This window comes from Leuresthes tenuis, unplaced genomic scaffold (genome assembly GCF_036924035.1).
Source record: "Leuresthes tenuis unplaced genomic scaffold, fLeuTen1.0.hap1 SCAF_5, whole genome shotgun sequence".
Classification (NCBI taxonomy): Eukaryota; Metazoa; Chordata; class Actinopteri; order Atheriniformes; family Atherinopsidae; genus Leuresthes; species Leuresthes tenuis.
Window position 1 is genome coordinate 13,044,820 of NW_027325359.1, and position 13,392 is coordinate 13,058,211.

Here is a 13,392-nt window from a genome sequence, read left to right on the forward strand (position 1 = left end):
ATTTTGACTTGTTCATTCTACAGGTTAGTTTCCATAATTTAAAATTAATGATAACTTCGTTTAAATTTCTCCCATCATCATTTCTTATCTTTATTACAAATAAAAATGCTCTATAAATAATAAGAAAGATAATATGACTTTCGTTGTCATTGGAGAATTTTATTTTATTTTTTTTAAATAATTCTGACAATGTATATACTACTAATTGACTAAATTGTCCAGAAGCCAAATTCTGGAAACTATATACTCCTGATGTCCAGTACGCCTACATGGACAACACGTAATCGTTCCAGCGTATTCAGGGTCCGGCCTACTCCCAGTTCGAGGTGCCAGGAAAACCTATACAGGGACCAGAAGGCATCCTGATCAGATGTCCACACTATCTCGGCAAGCTCCTTCAGGTGCAGGGTAAGAATGGTTGTATCGAGCTCCCTCCAGATGGAGCCTCTGATCCTACAGTGGTAACCGATTGCGCCACAGAGACTGTGCCTTTCCTGTCAACTGACCAGTTGATATGAAAACATTTAACTTGGTTGTGAAGGACAAGGCCACAGCCCGTAGAAAGAGATACATGTGGAGACCGTGTTCCAAACACATGGCAGCATTATGTCTACGTTACCCACAATCTGATTGTAAATAAACTCGTCCCTGGGTGGGCTTGAACCACCAACCTTTCAGTTAACAGCCGAACGCGCTGGCCAATTGCGCCACAGAGACTTGTTTTTGTTCTTGGTGGGCGTGGCTTCGATCATTCCTGACCCTCATCCCTTCATTCCAGTGTTTGCTCGATCCCAAAATGCTTGCCATGAGGCTGATATCTGCTTTGAAGTAAAGTAGCACACAACAAGTAGTCAATAACTTGCTGGTCTGACTTGTGAATGAAAGAGATTTAATGTCAAAATTTTCCCAAGTGCCCTCATTAGGTCTCTAAGCCTTTGATTTTTTTCTTTGTTTGTGTGTGACTTTCATAGCAATATAATAAAAAGGTTCTTTTTTCACTTTGCTTGTGAAATTTTGACAAAAGACAGAGGAGCCTCCAGCTTCAGTCTTTCAAATGAAGGTTCCATTCCACTGCACTTAACAGGTCTCCCTTCGAGAAATATTTTTTGCTAAGTAGCGTGTATTATGGGTTAGGAGAGTGTTCTTGGTGGCAGAATGGTTGCGTTAACTCACTTATTACACAAAATCAAGACACCCCTTGCTGGGCTTGAACAACCAACATTCCAGTTAGCAGCCAAATGGGCTAAACTACTGCACCACAGAGACTATTCCTTGTTTTCTCTGGCTGTGGGTGTGCCCTCGACCTTGACCACCCCCACATGGCAGTGGATGCAAGAGTTCTGTATATTTGCGTGATGAAACTTTAATGAACTGCTGCTGATCAATGTCAAACTTTAACCTAAATGTAGGAGGTGGTATACAACAAGATTACCAGCCAGTTACAATACAGTTGTAATATCTCTCATCAAACAGCTCAGCATGCTTTTGCACCTTAAATATTGTTAACCAAATGACTTAAAGGATAACTTGAGGGTTCAGAGGGACACGTTACCCCGGCGGCTTTCGATTTGCTACCAAAGCTACAACTGGTTGCTGACCAGTTGATAGGAAAACGTTTAACTTGGTTGTGAAGGACAAGGCCGCAGCCTGTAGAACAGTGTTTCTCAATTCCAGTCCTCGTGACCCACTGCCCTGCATGTTTTCAATGTTTCCCTCCTCCACCACACCGGATTCAAATGAATGGCTCCTTATGAGGCCACTGCAGAACTTGGTGACGAGCTGATCATTTGAATCAGGTGTGGTGAAAGAGGAAAACATCGAAAACATGCAGGACAGTGGGTCATGAGGACCGGAATTGAGAAACACTGCTGTAGAAAGAGATACATGTGGAGACCGTGTTCCAAACACATGGCAGCAGTATGTCTACGTTACCCACAATCTGATTGTAAATAAACTCGTCCCTGGGTGGGCTTGAACCACCAACCTTTCAGTTAACAGCCGAACGCGCTGGCCAATTGCGCCACAGAGACTTGTGTTTGTTGCTGGTGGGCGTGGCCTCGATCATTACCGCCCTTCACCCCTTCATTCCAGTGTTTATTCGATTCCAACATGCTTGCCATGAGGTTGATATCTGCTGTGAAGGTAACAAGTAAAGTAGCACACAACAAGTAGTCAATAACTTGGTCTGACTTATGAAAGAAATTTAATGTCAAATTCTTCCCAAGTGCCCTCATTAGGTATCTCAGCCTTTGATTTTTTTCTTTGTTTGTGTGTGACTTTCATAGAAATATAACAAAAAGGGTCTTTTTTCACTTTGCTTGTGCAATTTTGACAAAAGACAGAGAAGCTTCCAGCTTCAGTCTTCCAAATGAAGGTTCCATTCCATTGCACTTAACAGGTCTCCCTTCGAGAAATATTTTTTGCTAAGGAGCGTGTATTATGGGTTAGGAGAGTGTTCTTGGTGGCAGAATGTTTGCGTTAACTCACTTATTACACAAAAATCAAGACACCCCTTGCTGGGCTTGAACCACCAACCTATCAGTTAGCAGCCAAATGGGCTAACCTACTGCTTTCTCTGGCAGTGGGCGTGCCCTCAACCTTCACCGCCCCCTCATGGCAGTGGATGCTGGCTTTCTTTATATTTGCGTGATGAAACTTTAGTGATCTGCTGCTGATTAATGTCAAACTTGAACCTAAAAGTAGGAGGTGGTATACAGCAAGATTACCAGCCAGTTACAATACAGTTGTAATATCTCTCATCAAACATCTCAGCATGCTGTTGCACCTTAAATATTGTTACCAAATGACTTATAGGATAACTTGAGGGTTCAGTGGGACACGTTACCCCGCGGCTTACGATTTGCTACCAAACCTACAACTGGTTGCTGACCAGTTGATAGGTAAACATTTAACTTGGTTGTGAAGGACAAGGGTGCAGCCCGTAGAAAGAGATACATGTGGAGACCGTGTTCCAAACACATGGCAGCATTATGTCTACGTTACCCACAATCTGATTGTAAATAAACTCGTCCCTGGGTGGGCTTGAACCACCAACCTTTCAGTTAACAGCCGAACGCGCTGGCCAATTGCGCCACAGAGACTTGTTTTTGTTCTTGGTGGGCGTGGCTTCGATCATTCCTGCCCCTCATCCCTTCATTCCAGTGTTTATTCGATCCCAAAATGCTTGCCATGAGGCTGATATCTGCTTTGAAGTAAAGTAGCACACAACAAGTAGTCAATAACTTGCTGGTCTGACTTGTGAAAGAAAGAGATTTAATGTCAAAATTTTCCCAAGTGCCCTCATTAGGTCTCTAAGCCTTTGATTTTTTTCTTTGTTTGTGTGTCACTTTCATAGAAATATAACAAAAAGGGTCTTTTTTCACTTTGCTTGTGCAATTTTGACAAAAGACAGAGGAGCTTCCAGCTTCAGTCTTCCAAATGAAGGTTCCATTCCACTGCACTTAACAGGTCTCCCTTCGAGAAATATTTTTTGCTAAGGAGCGTATATAATGGTTTAGGAGAGTGTTCTTGGTGGCAGAATGTTTGCGTTAACTCACTTATTACACATAAATCAAGACACCCCTTGCTGGGCTCGAAGCACCAACCTTTCAGTTAGTAGCCAAATGGAATAACGTACTGCTTTCTCTGGCAGTGGGCGTGCCCTCAACCTTCACCGCCCCCTCGTGGCAGTGGATGCTGGCGTTCTGTATATTTGCGTGATGAAACTTTAATGAACTGCTGCTGATCAATGTCAAACTTTAACCTAAATGTAGGAGGTGGTATACAACAAGATTACCAGCCAGTTACAATACAGTTGTAATATCTCTCATCAAACAGCTCAGCATGCTTTTGCACCTTAAATATTGTTAACCAAATGACTTAAAGGATAACTTGAGGGTTCAGAGGGACACGTTACCCCGGCGGCTTTCGATTTGCTACCAAAGCTACAACTGGTTGCTGACCAGTTGATAGGAAAACGTTTAACTTGGTTGTGAAGGACAAGGCCGCAGCCTGTAGAAAGAGATACATGTGGAGACCGTGTTCCAAACACATGGCAGCAGTATGTCTACGTTACCCACAATCTGATTGTAAATAAACTCGTCCCTGGGTGGGCTTGAACCACCAACCTTTCAGTTAACAGCCGAACGCGCTGGCCAATTGCGCCACAGAGACTTGTTTTTGTTGTTGGTGGGCGTGGCCTCGATCATTCCCGCCCTTCACCCCTTCATTCCAGTGTTTATTCGATTCCAACATGCTTGCCATGAGGTTGATATCTGCTGTGAAGGTAACAAGTAAAGTAGCACACAACAACTAGTCAATAACTTGGTCTGACTTATGAAAGAAATTTAATGTCAAATTCTTCCCAAGTGCCCTCATTAGGTCTCTCAGCCTTTGATTTTTTTCTTTGTTTGTGTGTGACTTTCATAGAAATATAATAAAAAGGTTATTTTTTCACTTTGCTTGTGCAATTTTGACAAAAGAAAGAGGAGCCTCCAGCTTTAGTCTTCCAAATGAAGGTTCTATTCCACTGCACTTAACAGGTCTCCCTTCGAGAAATATTTTTTGCTAAGGAGCGTGTATTATGGGTTAGGAGAGTGTTCTTGGTGGCAGAATGGTTGCGTTAACTCACTTATTACACAAAATCAAGACACCCCTTGCTGGGCTTGAACAACCAACCTTTCAGTTAGCAGCCAAATGGGCTAACCTACTGCTTTCTCTGGCAGTGGGCGTGCCCTCGACCTTCACCGCCCCCTCGTGGCAGTGGATGCTGGCGTTCTGTATATTTGCGTGATGAAACTTTAGTGATCTGCTGCTGAATAATGTCAAACTTGAACCTAAAAGTCGGAGGTGGTATACAGCAAGATTACCAGCCAGTTACAATACAGTTGTAATATCTCTCATCAAACATCTCAGCATGCTGATGCAACTTAAATATTGTTACCAAATGACTTAAAGGATAACTTGAGGGTTCAGTGGGACACGTTACCCCGCGGCTTACGATTTGCTACCAAACCTACAACTGGTTGCTGACCAGTTGATAGGTAAACATTTAACTTGGTTGTGAAGGACAAGGGTGCAGCCCGTAGAAAGAGATACATGTGGAGACCGTGTTCCAAACACATGGCAGCATTATGTCTACGTTACCCACAATCTGATTGTAAATAAACTCGTCCCTGGGTGGGCTTGAACCACCAACCTTTCAGTTAACAGCCGAACGCGCTGGCCAATTGCGCCACAGAGACTTGTTTTTGTTCTTGGTGGGCGTGGCTTCAATCATTCCTGCCCCTCATCCCTTCATTCCAGTGTTTGCTCGATCCCAAAATGCTTGCCATGAGGATGATATCTGCTTTGAAGTAAAGTAGCACACAACAAGTAGTCAATAACTTGCTGGTCTGACTTATGAAAGAAATTTAAGGTCAAATTCTTCCCAAGTGCCCTCATTAGGTCTCTCAGCCTTTGATTTTTTTCTTTGTTTGTGTGTGACTTTCATAGAAATATAACAAAAAGGGTCTTTTTTCACTTTGCTTGTGCAATTTTGACAAAAGACAGAGGAGCTTCCAGCTTCAGTCTTCCAAATGAAGGTTCCATTCCACTGCACTTAACAGGTCTCCCTTCGAGATATATTTTTTGCTAAGGAGCGTATATAATGGTTTAGGAGAGTGTTCTTGGTGGCAGAATGTTTGCGTTAACTCACTTATTACACATAAATCAAGACACCCCTTGCTGGGCTCGAAGCACAAACCTTTCAGTTAGTAGCCAAATGGAATAACGTACTGCTTTCTCTGGCAGTGGGCGTGCCCTCAACCTTCACCGCCCCCTCGTGGCAGTGGATGCTGGCGTTCTGTATATTTGCGTGATGAAACTTTAGTGATCTGCTGCTGATTAATGTCAAACTTGAACCTAAAAGTAGGAGGTGGTATACAGCAAGATTACCAGCCAGTTACAATACAGTTGTAATATCTCTCATCAAACAGCTCAGCATGCTTTTGCACCTTAAATATTGTTACCAAATGACTTAAAGGATAACTTGAGGGTTCAGAAGGACACGTTACCCCGGCGGCTTTCGATTTGCTACCAAAGCTACAACTGGTTGCTGACCAGTATATAGGAAAACATTTAACTTGGTTGTGAAGGACAAGGCCGCAGCCTGTAGAAAGAGATACATGTGGAGACCGTGTTCTAAAAACATGGCAGCAGTATGTCTACGTTACCCACAATCTGATTGTAAACAAACTCGTCCCTGGGTGGGCTCGAACCACCAACCTTTCAGTTAACAGCCGAATGCGCTGGCCGATTGCGACACAGAGACTTGTGTTTGTTGCTGGTGGGCGTGGCCTCGATCATTACCGCCCTTCACCCCTTCATTCCAGTGTTTATTCGATTCCAACATGCTTGCCATGAGGTTGATATCTGCTGTGAAGGTAACAAGTAAAGTAGCACACAACAAGTAGTCAATAACTTGGTCTGACTTATGAAAGAAATTTAAGGTCAAATTCTTCCCAAGTGCCCTCATTAGGTCTCTCAGCCTTTGATTTTTTTCTTTGTTTGTGTGTGACTTTCATAGAAATATAATAAAAAGGTTCTTTTTTCACTTTGCTTGTGCAATTTTGACAAAAGAAAGAGGAGCCTCCAGCTTTAGTCTTCCAAATGAAGGTTCCATTCCACTGCACTTAACAGGTCTCCCTTCGAGAAATATTTTTTGCTAAGGAGCGTGTATTATGGGTTAGGAGAGTGTTCTTGGTGGCAGAATGTTTGCGTTAACTCACTTATTACACAAAAATCAAGACACCCCTTGCTGGGCTTGAACCACCAACCTATCAGTTAGCAGCCAAATGGGCTAACCTACTGCTTTCTCTGGCAGTGGGCGTGCCCTCGACCTTCACCGCCCCCTCATGGCAGTGGATGCTGGCTTTCTGTATATTTGCGTGATGAAACTTTAGTGATCTGCTGCTGATTAATGTCAAACTTGAACCTAAAAGTAGGAGGTGGTATACAGCAAGATTACCAGCCAGTTACAATACAGTTGTAATATCTCTCATCAAACATCTCAGCATGCTGTTGCACCTTAAATATTGTTACCAAATGACTTATAGGATAACTTGAGGGTTCAGTGGGACACGTTACCCCGCGGCTTACGATTTGCTACCAAACCTACAACTGGTTGCTGACCAGTTGATAGGTAAACATTTAACTTGGTTGTGAAGGACAAGGGTGCAGCCCGTAGAAAGAGATACATGTGGAGACCGTGTTCCAAACACATGGCAGCATTATGTCTACGTTACCCACAATCTGATTGTAAATAAACTCGTCCCTGGGTGGGCTTGAACCACCAACCTTTCAGTTAACAGCCGAACGCGCTGGCCAATTGCGCCACAGAGACTTGTTTTTGTTGTTGGTGGGCGTGGCCTCGATCATTCCCGCCCTTCACCCCTTCATTCCAGTGTTTATTCGATTCCAACATGCTTGCCATGAGGCTGATATCTGCTTTGAAGTAAAGTAGCACACAACAAGTAGTCAATAACTTGCTGGTCTGACTTGTGAAAGAAAGAGATTTAATGTCAAAATTTTCCCAAGTGCCCTCATTAGGTCTCTAAGCCTTTGATTTTTTCTTTGTTTGTGTGTCACTTTCATAGAAATATAACAAAAAGGGTCTTTTTTCACTTTGCTTGTGCAATTTTGACAAAAGACAGAGGAGCTTCCAGCTTCAGTCTTCCAAATGAAGGTTCCATTCCACTGCACTTAACAGGTCTCCCTTCGAGAAATATTTTTTGCTAAGGAGCGTATATAATGGTTTAGGAGAGTGTTCTTGGTGGCAGAATGTTTGCGTTAACTCACTTATTACACATAAATCAAGACACCCCTTGCTGGGCTCGAAGCACCAACCTTTCAGTTAGTAGCCAAATGGAATAACGTACTGCTTTCTCTGGCAGTGGGCGTGCCCTCGACCTTCACCGGCCCCTCGTGGCAGTGGATGCTGGCGTTCTGTATATTTGCGTGATGAAACTTTAGTGATCTGCTGCTGAATAATGTCAAACTTGAACCTAAAAGTAGGAGGTGGTATACAGCAAGATTACCAGCCAGTTACAATACAGTTGTAATATCTCTCATCAAACAGCTCAGCATGCTGTTGCACCTTAAATATTGTTACCAAATGACTTATAGGATAACTTGAGGGTTCAGTGGGACACGTTACCCCGCGGCTTACGATTTGCTACCAAACCTACAACTGGTTGCTGACCAGTTGATAGGTAAACATTTAACTTGGTTGTGAAGGACAAGGGTGCAGCCCGTAGAAAGAGATACATGTGGAGACCGTGTTCCAAACACATGGCAGCATTATGTCTACGTTACCCACAATCTGATTGTAAATAAACTCGTCCCTGGGTGGGCTTGAACCACCAACCTTTCAGTTAACAGCCGAACGCGCTGGCCAATTGCGCCACAGAGACTTGTTTTTGTTGTTGGTGGGCGTGGCCTCGATCATTCCCGCCCTTCACCCCTTCATTCCAGTGTTTATTCGATTCCAACATGCTTGCCATGAGGCTGATATCTGCTTTGAAGTAAAGTAGCACACAACAAGTAGTCAATAACTTGCTGGTCTGACTTGTGAAAGAAAGAGATTTAATGTCAAAATTTTCCCAAGTGCCCTCATTAGGTCTCTAAGCCTTTGATTTTTTCTTTGTTTGTGTGTCACTTTCATAGAAATATAACAAAAAGGGTCTTTTTTCACTTTGCTTGTGCAATTTTGACAAAAGACAGAGGAGCTTCCAGCTTCAGTCTTCCAAATGAAGGTTCCATTCCACTGCACTTAACAGGTCTCCCTTCGAGAAATATTTTTTGCTAAGGAGCGTATATAATGGTTTAGGAGAGTGTTCTTGGTGGCAGAATGTTTGCGTTAACTCACTTATTACACATAAATCAAGACACCCCTTGCTGGGCTCGAAGCACCAACCTTTCAGTTAGTAGCCAAATGGAATAACGTACTGCTTTCTCTGGCAGTGGGCGTGCCCTCGACCTTCACCGGCCCCTCGTGGCAGTGGATGCTGGCGTTCTGTATATTTGCGTGATGAAACTTTAGTGATCTGCTGCTGAATAATGTCAAACTTGAACCTAAAAGTAGGAGGTGGTATACAGCAAGATTACCAGCCAGTTACAATACAGTTGTAATATCTCTCATCAAACATCTCAGCATGCTGATGCAACTTAAATATTGTTACCAAATGACTTAAAGGATAACTTGAGGGTTCAGTGGGACACGTTACCCCGCGGCTTACGATTTGCTACCAAACCTACAACTGGTTGCTGACCAGTTGATAGGTAAACATTTAACTTGGTTGTGAAGGACAAGGCTGCAGCCCGTAGAAAGAGATACATGTGGAGACCGTGTTCCAAACACATGGCAGCAGTATGTCTACGTTACCCACAATCTGATTGTAAATAAACTCGTCCCTGGGTGGGCTTGAACCACCAACCTTTCAGTTAACAGCCGAATGCGCTGGCCGATTGCGACACAGAGACTTGTGTTTGTTGCTGGTGGGCGTGGCCTCGATCATTCCCGCCCTTCACCCCTTCATTCCAGTGTTTATTCGATTCCAACATGCTTGCCATGAGGTTGATATCTGCTGTGAAGGTAACAAGTAAAGTAGCACACAACAACTAGTCAATAACTTGGTCTGACTTATGAAAGAAATTTAATGTCAAATTCTTCCCAAGTGCCCTCATTAGGTCTCTCAGCCTTTGATTTTTTTCTTTGTTTGTGTGTGACTTTCATAGAAATATAATAAAAAGGTTCTTTTTTCACTTTGCTTGTGCAATTTTGACAAAAGAAAGAGGAGCCTCCAGCTTTAGTCTTCCAAATGAAGGTTCTATTCCACTGCACTTAACAGGTCTCCCTTCGAGAAATATTTTTTGCTAAGGAGCGTGTATTATGGGTTAGGAGAGTGTTCTTGGTGGCAGAATGGTTGCGTTAACTCACTTATTACACAAAATCAAGACACCCCTTGCTGGGCTTGAACAACCAACCTTTCAGTTAGCAGCCAAATGGGCTAACCTACTGCTTTCTCTGGCAGTGGGCGTGCCCTCGACCTTCACCGCCCCCTCGTGGGAGTGGATGCTGGCGTTCTGTATATTTGCGTGATGAAACTTTAGTGATCTGCTGCTGAATAATGTCAAACTTGAACCTAAAAGTCGGAGGTGGTATACAGCAAGATTACCAGCCAGTTACAATACAGTTGTAATATCTCTCATCAAACATCTCAGCATGCTGATGCAACTTAAATATTGTTACCAAATGACTTAAAGGATAACTTGAGGGTTCAGTGGGACACGTTACCCCGCGGCTTACGATTTGCTACCAAACCTACAACTGGTTGCTGACCAGTTGATAGGTAAACATTTAACTTGGTTGTGAAGGACAAGGGTGCAGCCCGTAGAAAGAGATACATGTGGAGACCGTGTTCCAAACACATGGCAGCATTATGTCTACGTTACCCACAATCTGATTGTAAATAAACTCGTCCCTGGGTGGGCTTGAACCACCAACCTTTCAGTTAACAGCCGAACGCGCTGGCCAATTGCGCCACAGAGACTTGTTTTTGTTCTTGGTGGGCGTGGCTTCAATCATTCCTGCCCCTCATCCCTTCATTCCAGTGTTTGCTCGATCCCAAAATGCTTGCCATGAGGATGATATCTGCTTTGAAGTAAAGTAGCACACAACAAGTAGTCAATAACTTGCTGGTCTGACTTATGAAAGAAATTTAAGGTCAAATTCTTCCCAAGTGCCCTCATTAGGTCTCTCAGCCTTTGATTTTTTTCTTTGTTTGTGTGTGACTTTCATAGAAATATAACAAAAAGGGTCTTTTTTCACTTTGCTTGTGCAATTTTGACAAAAGACAGAGGAGCTTCCAGCTTCAGTCTTCCAAATGAAGGTTCCATTCCACTGCACTTAACAGGTCTCCCTTCGAGATATATTTTTTGCTAAGGAGCGTATATAATGGTTTAGGAGAGTGTTCTTGGTGGCAGAATGTTTGCGTTAACTCACTTATTACACATAAATCAAGACACCCCTTGCTGGGCTCGAAGCACAAACCTTTCAGTTAGTAGCCAAATGGAATAACGTACTGCTTTCTCTGGCAGTGGGCGTGCCCTCAACCTTCACCGCCCCCTCGTGGCAGTGGATGCTGGCGTTCTGTATATTTGCGTGATGAAACTTTAGTGATCTGCTGCTGATTAATGTCAAACTTGAACCTAAAAGTAGGAGGTGGTATACAGCAAGATTACCAGCCAGTTACAATACAGTTGTAATATCTCTCATCAAACAGCTCAGCATGCTTTTGCACCTTAAATATTGTTACCAAATGACTTAAAGGATAACTTGAGGGTTCAGAAGGACACGTTACCCCGGCGGCTTTCGATTTGCTACCAAAGCTACAACTGGTTGCTGACCAGTATATAGGAAAACATTTAACTTGGTTGTGAAGGACAAGGCCGCAGCCTGTAGAAAGAGATACATGTGGAGACCGTGTTCTAAAAACATGGCAGCAGTATGTCTACGTTACCCACAATCTGATTGTAAACAAACTCGTCCCTGGGTGGGCTCGAACCACCAACCTTTCAGTTAACAGCCGAATGCGCTGGCCGATTGCGACACAGAGACTTGTGTTTGTTGCTGGTGGGCGTGGCCTCGATCATTACCGCCCTTCACCCCTTCATTCCAGTGTTTATTCGATTCCAACATGCTTGCCATGAGGTTGATATCTGCTGTGAAGGTAACAAGTAAAGTAGCACACAACAAGTAGTCAATAACTTGGTCTGACTTATGAAAGAAATTTAAGGTCAAATTCTTCCCAAGTGCCCTCATTAGGTCTCTCAGCCTTTGATTTTTTTCTTTGTTTGTGTGTGACTTTCATAGAAATATAATAAAAAGGTTCTTTTTTCACTTTGCTTGTGCAATTTTGACAAAAGAAAGAGGAGCCTCCAGCTTTAGTCTTCCAAATGAAGGTTCCATTCCACTGCACTTAACAGGTCTCCCTTCGAGAAATATTTTTTGCTAAGGAGCGTGTATTATGGGTTAGGAGAGTGTTCTTGGTGGCAGAATGTTTGCGTTAACTCACTTATTACACAAAAATCAAGACACCCCTTGCTGGGCTTGAACCACCAACCTATCAGTTAGCAGCCAAATGGGCTAACCTACTGCTTTCTCTGGCAGTGGGCGTGCCCTCGACCTTCACCGCCCCCTCATGGCAGTGGATGCTGGCTTTCTGTATATTTGCGTGATGAAACTTTAGTGATCTGCTGCTGATTAATGTCAAACTTGAACCTAAAAGTAGGAGGTGGTATACAGCAAGATTACCAGCCAGTTACAATACAGTTGTAATATCTCTCATCAAACATCTCAGCATGCTGTTGCACCTTAAATATTGTTACCAAATGACTTATAGGATAACTTGAGGGTTCAGTGGGACACGTTACCCCGCGGCTTACGATTTGCTACCAAACCTACAACTGGTTGCTGACCAGTTGATAGGTAAACATTTAACTTGGTTGTGAAGGACAAGGGTGCAGCCCGTAGAAAGAGATACATGTGGAGACCGTGTTCCAAACACATGGCAGCATTATGTCTACGTTACCCACAATCTGATTGTAAATAAACTCGTCCCTGGGTGGGCTTGAACCACCAACCTTTCAGTTAACAGCCGAACGCGCTGGCCAATTGCGCCACAGAGACTTGTTTTTGTTGTTGGTGGGCGTGGCCTCGATCATTCCCGCCCTTCACCCCTTCATTCCAGTGTTTATTCGATTCCAACATGCTTGCCATGAGGCTGATATCTGCTTTGAAGTAAAGTAGCACACAACAAGTAGTCAATAACTTGCTGGTCTGACTTGTGAAAGAAAGAGATTTAATGTCAAAATTTTCCCAAGTGCCCTCATTAGGTCTCTAAGCCTTTGATTTTTTCTTTGTTTGTGTGTCACTTTCATAGAAATATAACAAAAAGGGTCTTTTTTCACTTTGCTTGTGCAATTTTGACAAAAGACAGAGGAGCTTCCAGCTTCAGTCTTCCAAATGAAGGTTCCATTCCACTGCACTTAACAGGTCTCCCTTCGAGAAATATTTTTTGCTAAGGAGCGTATATAATGGTTTAGGAGAGTGTTCTTGGTGGCAGAATGTTTGCGTTAACTCACTTATTACACATAAATCAAGACACCCCTTGCTGGGCTCGAAGCACCAACCTTTCAGTTAGTAGCCAAATGGAATAACGTACTGCTTTCTCTGGCAGTGGGCGTGCCCTCGACCTTCACCGGCCCCTCGTGGCAGTGGATGCTGGCGTTCTGTATATTTGCGTGATGAAACTTTAGTGATCTGCTGCTGAATAATGTCAAACTTGAACCTAA

General features: G+C 43.3%; 12 non-coding genes across 12 annotated transcripts; all 12 read right to left on the reverse strand.

The window, feature by feature from the left end:
- Nucleotides 1-643: 643 nt before the first annotated feature.
- trnan-guu (transfer RNA asparagine (anticodon GUU)) lies at nt 644-717 on the reverse strand. The gene has a single exon. It is a non-coding gene; the product is annotated as a tRNA-Asn (tRNA).
- Nucleotides 718-1,956: 1,239 nt separating this feature from the next.
- trnan-guu (transfer RNA asparagine (anticodon GUU)) lies at nt 1,957-2,030 on the reverse strand. The gene has a single exon. It is a non-coding gene; the product is annotated as a tRNA-Asn (tRNA).
- A 997-nt stretch (nt 2,031-3,027) lies between these two features.
- Nucleotides 3,028-3,101, reverse strand: trnan-guu (transfer RNA asparagine (anticodon GUU)). The gene has a single exon. It is a non-coding gene; the product is annotated as a tRNA-Asn (tRNA).
- Nucleotides 3,102-4,099: 998 nt separating this feature from the next.
- trnan-guu (transfer RNA asparagine (anticodon GUU)) lies at nt 4,100-4,173 on the reverse strand. The gene has a single exon. It is a non-coding gene; the product is annotated as a tRNA-Asn (tRNA).
- A 996-nt stretch (nt 4,174-5,169) lies between these two features.
- Nucleotides 5,170-5,243, reverse strand: trnan-guu (transfer RNA asparagine (anticodon GUU)). The gene has a single exon. It is a non-coding gene; the product is annotated as a tRNA-Asn (tRNA).
- A 993-nt stretch (nt 5,244-6,236) lies between these two features.
- trnan-guu (transfer RNA asparagine (anticodon GUU)) lies at nt 6,237-6,310 on the reverse strand. Its single transcript has one exon. It is a non-coding gene; the product is annotated as a tRNA-Asn (tRNA).
- A 997-nt stretch (nt 6,311-7,307) lies between these two features.
- trnan-guu (transfer RNA asparagine (anticodon GUU)) lies at nt 7,308-7,381 on the reverse strand. Its single transcript has one exon. It is a non-coding gene; the product is annotated as a tRNA-Asn (tRNA).
- Nucleotides 7,382-8,376: 995 nt separating this feature from the next.
- trnan-guu (transfer RNA asparagine (anticodon GUU)) lies at nt 8,377-8,450 on the reverse strand. The gene has a single exon. It is a non-coding gene; the product is annotated as a tRNA-Asn (tRNA).
- Nucleotides 8,451-9,445: 995 nt separating this feature from the next.
- Nucleotides 9,446-9,519, reverse strand: trnan-guu (transfer RNA asparagine (anticodon GUU)). The gene has a single exon. It is a non-coding gene; the product is annotated as a tRNA-Asn (tRNA).
- A 996-nt stretch (nt 9,520-10,515) lies between these two features.
- trnan-guu (transfer RNA asparagine (anticodon GUU)) lies at nt 10,516-10,589 on the reverse strand. Its single transcript has one exon. It is a non-coding gene; the product is annotated as a tRNA-Asn (tRNA).
- Nucleotides 10,590-11,582: 993 nt separating this feature from the next.
- trnan-guu (transfer RNA asparagine (anticodon GUU)) lies at nt 11,583-11,656 on the reverse strand. Its single transcript has one exon. It is a non-coding gene; the product is annotated as a tRNA-Asn (tRNA).
- A 997-nt stretch (nt 11,657-12,653) lies between these two features.
- Nucleotides 12,654-12,727, reverse strand: trnan-guu (transfer RNA asparagine (anticodon GUU)). The gene has a single exon. It is a non-coding gene; the product is annotated as a tRNA-Asn (tRNA).
- Between the last annotated feature and the right edge of the window lie 665 nt (nt 12,728-13,392).